At 47.5% G+C, this 8,737-nt stretch overlaps 1 protein-coding gene across 2 annotated transcripts in view; it reads left to right on the top strand.

The window, feature by feature from the left end:
• Window positions 1–1,865: 1,865 nt before the first annotated feature.
• The window catches only part of HLCS (holocarboxylase synthetase), a 221,246-nt gene continuing 214,374 nt past the window's right edge, over window positions 1,866–8,737 (top strand). Inside the window, exon 1 of one of the 2 annotated variants that reach the window (XM_032392696.1) lies at window positions 1,866–1,980. The gene's annotated coding sequence lies outside the window, so the exon portion shown is untranslated. Of the gene's footprint in view, window positions 1,981–2,196; window positions 2,434–8,737 lie in introns of those variants that run through there. The other variant, XM_032392695.1, reaches the window with a different exon arrangement.

The following is an 8,737-nucleotide window of genomic DNA, read 5'->3' as shown; positions in this document are numbered from 1 at the left end:
TAAAACATTGAAAAAAAATGTTTTTCCAGTAATTCAAAAGGAAAGAAAAACCACTCTTTTAAGAGAAATAACCATTTTTCATTAATCAAAGTAGTAAAGATTTATTTTTATTTATTTTTTAAAGATTTTATTTATTTCTTTATTTGACACAGAGAGCTAGAGGGCACAAGCAGAGGGAGGGGCAGAAGGAGAGGGAGAAGCAGACTCCCTGCGGAGCAGGGAGCCCGACACGTGGCTTGATGACGCGGGGCTCGATCCCAGGACCCTGAGATCATGACCTGAGCCGAAGGCAGATGCTTAACGATCTGAGCCACCCAGGCATCCCAAGATTTATTTTTTTTAGAGCGGGGGAGGGGCAGAGACAGAGGGAGAGAGTGAATCTTAAGCAGGCTCCACTCCCAGCGCGGAGCCAGACTCAGGGCTCATTCTCACGACCCTGAGATCATGACCTGAGTCAAAATCAAGAGTTGGACGCTTAATCGACTGAGCCACTCAGGTGCCCCTAAAAGTAATAAAGATTTTTTTAAAAGGCTGTCCTCTATTAGGAGATAAAATGATACAACATTCAAGAAGTTTGGCCTTAGGTTCCCATAGTCTTAGGCTTATATCATTTGACCCAGTAATTTCACTTATAGGAACATAGGAATATATCCTAAACAATTACCAGAAAGGTGGCTAAAAAGTTTTTGTATAGGACTGTTCTCAGCATTGTGTGAGCAATCACTTGGGGGAGAAAACAGCCCAACAACATGAGAGGAGTGAACAAATCATGGAACACTCAAATGTGGAATATTTTGCAGCTGTCAGCAATTGTGGTTCTTGAAGACGTTTACTCTGGTCACCTGAAATCTGCTCACTCTGGTCACTCTGAATTCCGCTGTGTTTACTAGAAACCTCAGCAGTGACGGCAGATCTCAACTTGAGGTTTTCTCTGACCTGGAGGCCATCCATAGCCACCTAACTGAGGCCAGACTCCATTCCTTTTCCCAGATGCTTAGTCTTTGCATTTATCTCGTTTTTTTGGGGGGGGGGTGGCAGTATTCCTAATGGACATCATGGGGCCTTCTATAGAGGTCCTACCACAGAATAATGAATTCCCTATTCCCCAAAACACAGATGGGGAAGGCTCAAGTTCGTGCTTGAAACTGCTGTGCTGACAGTGAGGCTTCAGGGATTAGATGGCAAAAATAGGACCATCCATGGTTGAGGCATCAATGGAAATCTAAGTGCCCCTAGCAAAGGAACAGTAAATCCAGGTCTCAGTTACTCTTGTGATGAAAGCAGTTAGCACCTAGCACGGGAACAAGAAATCCACTGAACAAGCAATTAAAAGAAAAAATTGTTTTGGGGGCGCCTGGGTGGCTCAGTTGGTTAAGCGACTGCCTTCAGCTCAGGTCATGATCCTGGAGTCCCGGAATCAAGTCCCACATCAGGCTCCCTGCTCAGCAGGGAGTCTGCTTCTCCCTCTGACCCTCCTCCCTCTCATGCTCTCTGTCTCTCATTCTCTCTCTCTCGCAAATAAATAAAATCTTAAAAAAAAAAAAAAAAAATTTTTTTTAAATATTTTTATTTATTTGCGAGAGAGAAAGATGGTGAGAGAGAGCATGAGGGGGGGGGGGGGGGGGGGCGGGGGGGGCAGGGGGGGGAAGGGAGAAGCAGGCTGCCCACTGAGCAGGGAGCGCCATGCAGGGGCTCCATCCCAGGACCCTGGGATCATGACCTGAGCCGAAGGCAGATGCTTAACCTACAGAGCCACCCAGGTGCCCCTGAATAAGCAATTTAAACCCATAATCTGCACCTCCTTCACCCAAACATCCTAGTAAGAGGGGCCCGATTTGGCGACTTTTCCTTCGCATCTAGCAAAACCTTCAGCCACCTTGGTTTCACTCTGTGCCAGGAATAAAGACAGATCTCGTCCTTGCCCCTGGAGAGTTTCCAGCCTCAAAGAGAAGGCAGACTCAGGGTTCAAACAATTACAAGGTGGGTGAGTGTTGTTGCTGGAGTGTGTGGGGGGAGGGGGGAGGGGGCTCACCTAGCCTAGGCGTGGAGCGTGGAGGGAGACCTCCCTGGGGAGGTGACATTTTGACGTTAAGGCAAAACCTAAGGACAGGTAGGAGAACGCAGGGGCAGGCCAGGCCGTGCTCTGGGCGGCCAAGTGGGGGAGAGCCGGGGGAAGGGTGCCCAGGTTGAGCCAGAAGTCCCTGCCAGTGTGGCCAGCGGTGGCCACAGCAGTCAGGATTTGGGGTTGTGCAGCGGCAGTGGGGCCCCACCGAGGGGTTTCCCTACCTGGCCTTTCCCACTGTCTGTTCCCGACGCCCCCGCTGCCACCTGCTCTGTCCTGGGCACACCTTCCGGGGCATTTCGGCAGCGGTCGGCCACCCGGTGGGCCGCGGCGCGGAGCCCGGCTGGGGGTGCCCCGGGCTCCGGCAGCAGGTACGTGCGGCGCGGATGGCGGGGCTCGGTCCGGCCCGGTAAAGTGCCCGGTCCCGGCTCCACGGGGCCCTGGGCGCACGCTCCTCCGTGGGTTCTCCAAGAAGCGGCCGGATTCTTCGGCTCGGTTTCCTGCCTTTGATCCTGCTGTTACTCCCCTAGGGGGGAGTTATTTATAGAAGGGAATAGTTTGATCACCTCCTGCTCGTCTGGTTTTGCTTTTCTTATTCAACATGCCCGGGGGCTGGATGCAATCATCTTCCCAGGGTTGAAATCTCGTTCAAAGCGGGCTGCATAAAGCAGTTCCAATTCAGCTGCGTCATCTGCTCTTGGCTTCTTCAGGAAACGGCCTTTTCTCTAGTTAGGGCTTTACAAGCATTTATAAACCCCGTAACGTACAGGCCCTGTGGTTACTGAGTTCCTTTCTCACAGTCTCAATTTCTCCTTTTATTCCACCAGATTTACTGTTATTTTCTTGTAAACTGCCTGCAATGCTTTTGAGGCTAAGATGCAGGATTTGCATAAACTCATTTTATTTTTTTGTTTAGCTATAGTATAGGTTTTTTTTTTTTTTTGAAGTAGGCTCCATGCCTAGCAAGAAACCCATCACAACCGTAGATCAAGACCCTGAGATCAATACCTGAACTGAGATCGAGAGTCAGATGCTTAACCAACTGAGCCACCCAGGAGCCCCTATATTAGGTTTTTTTATAATTGAAGTGTAGTTGACAATGCTTTGGGTGTGGCACATGGTGATTGGACCACTCTATGCATTATGCTGTGTTCACCACAAGTGTAGCATTTAAAAAATACGTTTGCATTTAAAAAAAAATCACAGGTTGACCTGCGAAGCAAGGGACACCAACAAGGAGCATGGCAGCTTTTGGGACCCCTTCCTGGAGTCCTGGTGCTGGTGCTCTACAAAAACCCAGTGAAAACAAGAAAGCAGAGCCATGCTGGCCTGGGAACGTAAGGGGCTGCATGTAATGCTCCCATTCTCCCACCGACTCTTTCCACCAAACTTTGCTTTCCAGACCCATGAAACTTCCAGTAGCAAAATTTGATAACAGGTGTGAGGTTTTTTTGTTTTTTGTTTTTTTTAAATAAGCAGGGATTCACTTTCCCTAAGCATGGAAGTCTCAGTTCCTAGGACAAAATGCCCCGGTTGGCTGAGGGAGAAGAGAGAATTCAGTTATTATGTGCCTCATCTGCCCCTTTTCATGGCCTTTGCAGCCACAAGGGGAGGACCCGTTGGTGCTGGGTGTTACCGAAGTGACTGTAATTTACACCGAGTTTGCTTTTTGATAAATTATCATCTGTGCTTTGCTGGGTGACATTCCCAGGGTGCTCTGCTGAAGCGCCCCTAAAGTTTTTGACCCTCAGTCCTGTCACTCCCAGTTGTCCCTTGATGCCCCTCTGCTTGTCCCTTTCTCAGGTCTCAGGCTCTGTCTGGGATTTTACTTGGCAAATCATGAGGCAGCAAATTATATTACAATGTTTCTGTCCTCCTTCCTACACACTGGGGGGTGGGAGGAGGATGTCTACTCTGAATTTTCTAAATTACTGTGGTGGACACTGATAGCAGCCACAGTCCAGAACTTGACACTGACTTCAATTTAAATCTCATTCTGTTGGGACATTAAATGATAACACCTGAAGTAGAGGTTCAAATGGTAGGGATGTGAGGCACTGTGACTGGTCGGCTCAGGAACATTTGGGGGCAGACACGCTTTTCCATGCCTGAGGAAGGCAACTTGATCTACTTGAAAGGAACCCTGCTTTGGGTAGACCACAGCCCGTTTCCTGTGCTGTTAGAAGGAGGTAATAATATTCACCCCTAAGAGTTAGGAGGATGAAATGATAGCGTCTTGTTCTCCTATTCCCTTCCTTTTGACTCATCCAGGTGGGCTGTTCCTGGATCAGGTCACTACCAGGCCCTGTGTGCCCACCTCCTTCTTAATCCTCAGCCAGGACCATGTGGATGCTGTTATTCTCCAGGAGGACTGTGAGAACAGAGGCACCTGCCCACAGTCACATGGTCACTGTATGTGTCCGTGTCTGTGCCCGTGGGGGGAGCCGGGGATCTGGGGCAATATTTGAACCCGGGATGCCTGACTCCAGATGGATGCCTCTGTTGCTTCACCATGCAAACTGCAGCTCACACAGGCTCAGCCCTGGGCTGCTAAGAGGATGCAGTGCTAAGGCTTTTTCATTTTGGTTGTAAAGGTTTTAGTCAATTTCCACAGTCATTCATTTGACCTCTTTAACCAGCGTTTTAAAAGTGCAACCCTTTTTGTTCAGGAAATAGGAAGACAACTGCTGAGTGGGGCTCACCTGTTTGCTGTTCAGTCTCTGATCTATTGAGGTGGTTTAGACTTTTGAGTCTGCTGAGTGCTGTGTTTGTCTAATCTCTGGAAGCTTATGGTACTAATCGCCCCAACTGGAGGTCTTATCTGATGGGCAGGAAACTATTCACAGATGGTGACTCCCTTCCCCCAACTAGGAATGGATTTTTATGTGCATAGGACGTAAAGGACCACTCCCCTCTGTTGGATGAAGATAAATTTGCTTTCAGTGGAGAGAGTTTTGTGAGCACTTCGCTCTCTAGTGGCCAAGTAGGCAAAAGAGTTAAACAGTTCTCCCTCATCTTACAAATTGAGGTACGAGCCAGTTTAGTTTCAGAAACTTTTATCGAGCAACAGTGAGAAATACCAGGGTTATGAACGTGAATAAGACATCACTGCAGATCAGGTCCTTGTAAAGTGAATCACGTCGTAAATGTATTAGGATTTTATAGCTTGATGATCTGGTTTGTGTCACTCCTTTTTTAAATAGTTGAAAACTGGGACCCAGAGAGATGAAATGATGTGCTGAAGACCATAAGGCTAGTTAGGGACAGGGGAGAAAATGCCAGTGAAATTCAGTAGAAGGTTATCTCCTAATTTTTATGACTTTTTATTTTGAAATAATTTCAGACTTACAAGAGTTGCAAAAATAGTACAGAGTTCTTTGCTCGGCTTCCTCCAGTGTTAACATCTTACACAACCATGGATTTATCAAAACTAGTATATCAACTGAACTATAAACTTCAGATTTCACTAGTCTTTCCACTAAAGTCCACTTAGTTCCAGGATCCAATCCAGGGTACCACATAGCATTTATTACTTTTTTTAGATTTTTAAAAAATTTACCCTAGCATTTAGACTGCAGTTTTAAACTTTGTATTTTCCTGTACTTGAGGTTCTTTAAGATGTTGTTGAATCAGTGACATTGAGCTGTAGTACAAGAAATGTACCCCAAGCCTCTTTTGGTTTTGGAGCTGTTTCCAGAGCCAGCTGTTTGCCGGGAGGATCTTGATGAACCCTCACTTACAGCTTTTTGGATGTGTCCGAGTTCTGGACAATCCCAGCCTGTCTGATCTGGATACAAAAGGCTGCCCTCGGGGCCAGCAGCACCATAGTCTGAGCCTTCTGCTACTGTTCCCTCTTGGATCTTGAGTCTCATTTCTATTTATTACTGTTGTGCATAGAGCATTCTTTGCTCTCAGGTGCCTGGTTTATATGGTGAAGGACTTTGGAGTCAGAAGGACATAAATCCAGCCTCCAGCATCCCCACCCAGTTGTGGTACCTTGAGCAAGTCACTCATTTGCTCCTCTGCAAGATGGGGACAACAGCCTCCCTGCAGAGTCGAGAGGTCTAAATGTAAGAATATACACAGTGATTAGCATAGTGCATGATGTGCTGATGTGGAGAGAATAAACAAGTTGATGGACGGCACGAGGGGGAGACTAGGCTAGCTGGGTACAATGGAGTCTCGAATGCCAGGTAAGACACTGAACTCCCTGGTGGGCAAGGGTGAACACTGAAGGGTTTGAGTAGGGGAGCGATGAGATCAGAGTTGACCTTACAAAGTCACAATGTGCTGGATTACAGAGAGGCGGGAAGCAGGAAACCCACAGGGGATCATCAGGAGGCTATTGTGTTAGTTCCGATGAGCGGATGAGAGCAGAATGGGCACTTGGACTGGATGAGGGGTGGGGTGGAAAGATGAAACTCTCAAGAGACGGTGTGGAGATGTCATCCACTGATACAGAGGATGTGAGGCGAAGGCGGGACTCCAAGATGACTATGTTCTAGGTCCACGTGAAAAAAAGACTGATGTCATTAACTTAGCTAGAGAAATCAGGACAAAGAGGAAATTTGTGGGGAAAAAAATATAGTTGGTTTTATTCATGTTGCACTTGGGATACCAACAGAAGGTCCAAGTAGGTATGGAGAAACAATGATTTTGGCCCTGTAGCCATCTGGACATCATGCCCAAAGGGTGGCCACTGAAACCCAAAGAGCAAACAGACCACCCTGGAAGAGAATGTAGGTGAGGCCGGAGTTGGGGGCAAAGACTCCTTCCAGACCAGTGGTTCACAGAAGGGTCCGAGAGACAGAACTAGGATATATCAGTTAGCCCTAGCTGCCATAACAAGGTACCGCAGACAGGGCAGTTTCAACAGCCCAAATATATGTCCTCACGGTCTGGAGGCTGGACGTCCAAGATCAAAGTATCAGCAAGTTAGTTTCTTCTGAAGGTTTTCTCCCTTTGTCTTCACGTGGTCTTCCCTTTGTGTGCATCTCTATCCTAATCTAAGGACACCAGTTATCCTGGATCAGGGCCCACCCATATGACCTCATTTTACCTTAAGCACCACTTTAAAGGCCCCATCTCCAAACAGTCACATCTTGAGGTACTGGGGATAGAATTTCAACATTAGAACTTGGGTGGGGGGGAGGGGCACAATTCAGCCCATAACACAGAAACAGAAATAGATAATGACTTTTGAAAGAACTCAAGGTAAGAGTTTCAGAAAGGACAGGGGCTGGCTCAGATCCACTCACGCCCCTGGCCTCTTCCCCTCTCCCCAGTGATTCACAAGGAAGGAGGCTCTTGGAGGCGCCTCTTTCGTTTGGCTTCCAAAGAGGTATGTCAAGGGCGATGGCAGAGCCCAGAGGACTGGAGAAGCCAGGGGAATTCCCCTCTTCTCCCTAGCTCTGGCAGGGTCCCCAGCATTAGCTGTTATCCCTGGGAGGTTCCCCCTTCCACCAGGTGACCCTGGCTCTAGGCTGAGGTCACCCCATCTCCCTGTGGGTAGGTAGTGGCTTTCTGCTATTTCTGTTCTCTGGGTTGCCTCACCGTCCCATGTTTGGTATGTTGGCACCCTCATCGTGCCTGTAGCCAATTTTCGATATCAAATCCCCTCTGTTGGAGTATCTAGAGTGGTTTCTGTTTACCTGATTGGTAGAGACGCCAGAGTCAGAAAAGCAAATGCTGCAGAATGATGGAACGGATGGAAACTGAAAATGGTCAGATCTGTGTGTGCTGCAGGTAGAGGGGGCCAGCAGGGAAGGGGGCCTGGTAGCACAGGTAAGGGAGAAGAGAGCTTGTGATGCCCACTAGGGGAGGGAAAGGAAGGTAGACCTTGTGGTCATAAGATTCAAAAGGCTACCTGAAAGGGGTGATAGTGTTTGCCCAGAAAAACATTCAGGAGCCATCATTTTGTGGAGCATTTTCCTTTCTCCTACTGCTGACATGTAGCATTGTCTTTTTTTTTTTTTTTTAATTTTTATTTATTTATTTGACAGAGAGAGACACGGCGAGAGAGGGAACACAAGCAGGGGGAGTGGAGAGGGAGAAGCAGGCTTCCTGCGGAGCAGAGAGCCCGATGAGGGGCTCAATCCCAGGATCCTGGGATCATGACCTGAGCCGAAGGCAGATGCTTAACGACTGAGCCACCCAGGCGCCCCAACATGTAGCATTGTCTTATATGGAGGGACTGATTTCTTCCTCCTGCTCTGGAGACCTACCACGCACACAATTACGTCTGTTTATTTATAGATATGCTTTTGCAGAGACTGTAACTGCTCTCCTTCATGAGAAGAGAGACAGACACGGTGAGAGGTGGGCAAGGATCCTCCTGCCATGGGTATTCAGTGTCCCCGTCCAGACCACAAGCCCTTCCTCAATTAGATTTCTTTTTTTTATGTACTTCAGTTGCCTGATTAAACAATTTGTATAAATCCAGCAAATTAAGCTTATCAGTATGGCAAACCTGATGTTCTCTTAGATGTTTCAATGCTGTTTAAAAACTCAGTAAGATTTCAAGTTAAAAGTACCCATTTCAAGTCAGATTTAGAAGGCTGTGCCTAAAATAGCCAATTCTCTTACACATTTCAGGCATACAGATACCACATACACATAGATTCCTTATTAACCCAGAAATATAAATTTGTGGTTTTGTTTCTTCTAAGCCTGTCT

Source organism: Phoca vitulina, unplaced genomic scaffold (genome assembly GCF_004348235.1).
Source record: "Phoca vitulina isolate PV1807 unplaced genomic scaffold, GSC_HSeal_1.0 scaffold68, whole genome shotgun sequence".
NCBI classification, from domain to species: Eukaryota; Metazoa; Chordata; class Mammalia; order Carnivora; family Phocidae; genus Phoca; species Phoca vitulina.
The sequence above is the reverse complement of the archived record's forward strand: the minus strand, read 5'-3'. Positions and strand labels throughout refer to the sequence as shown.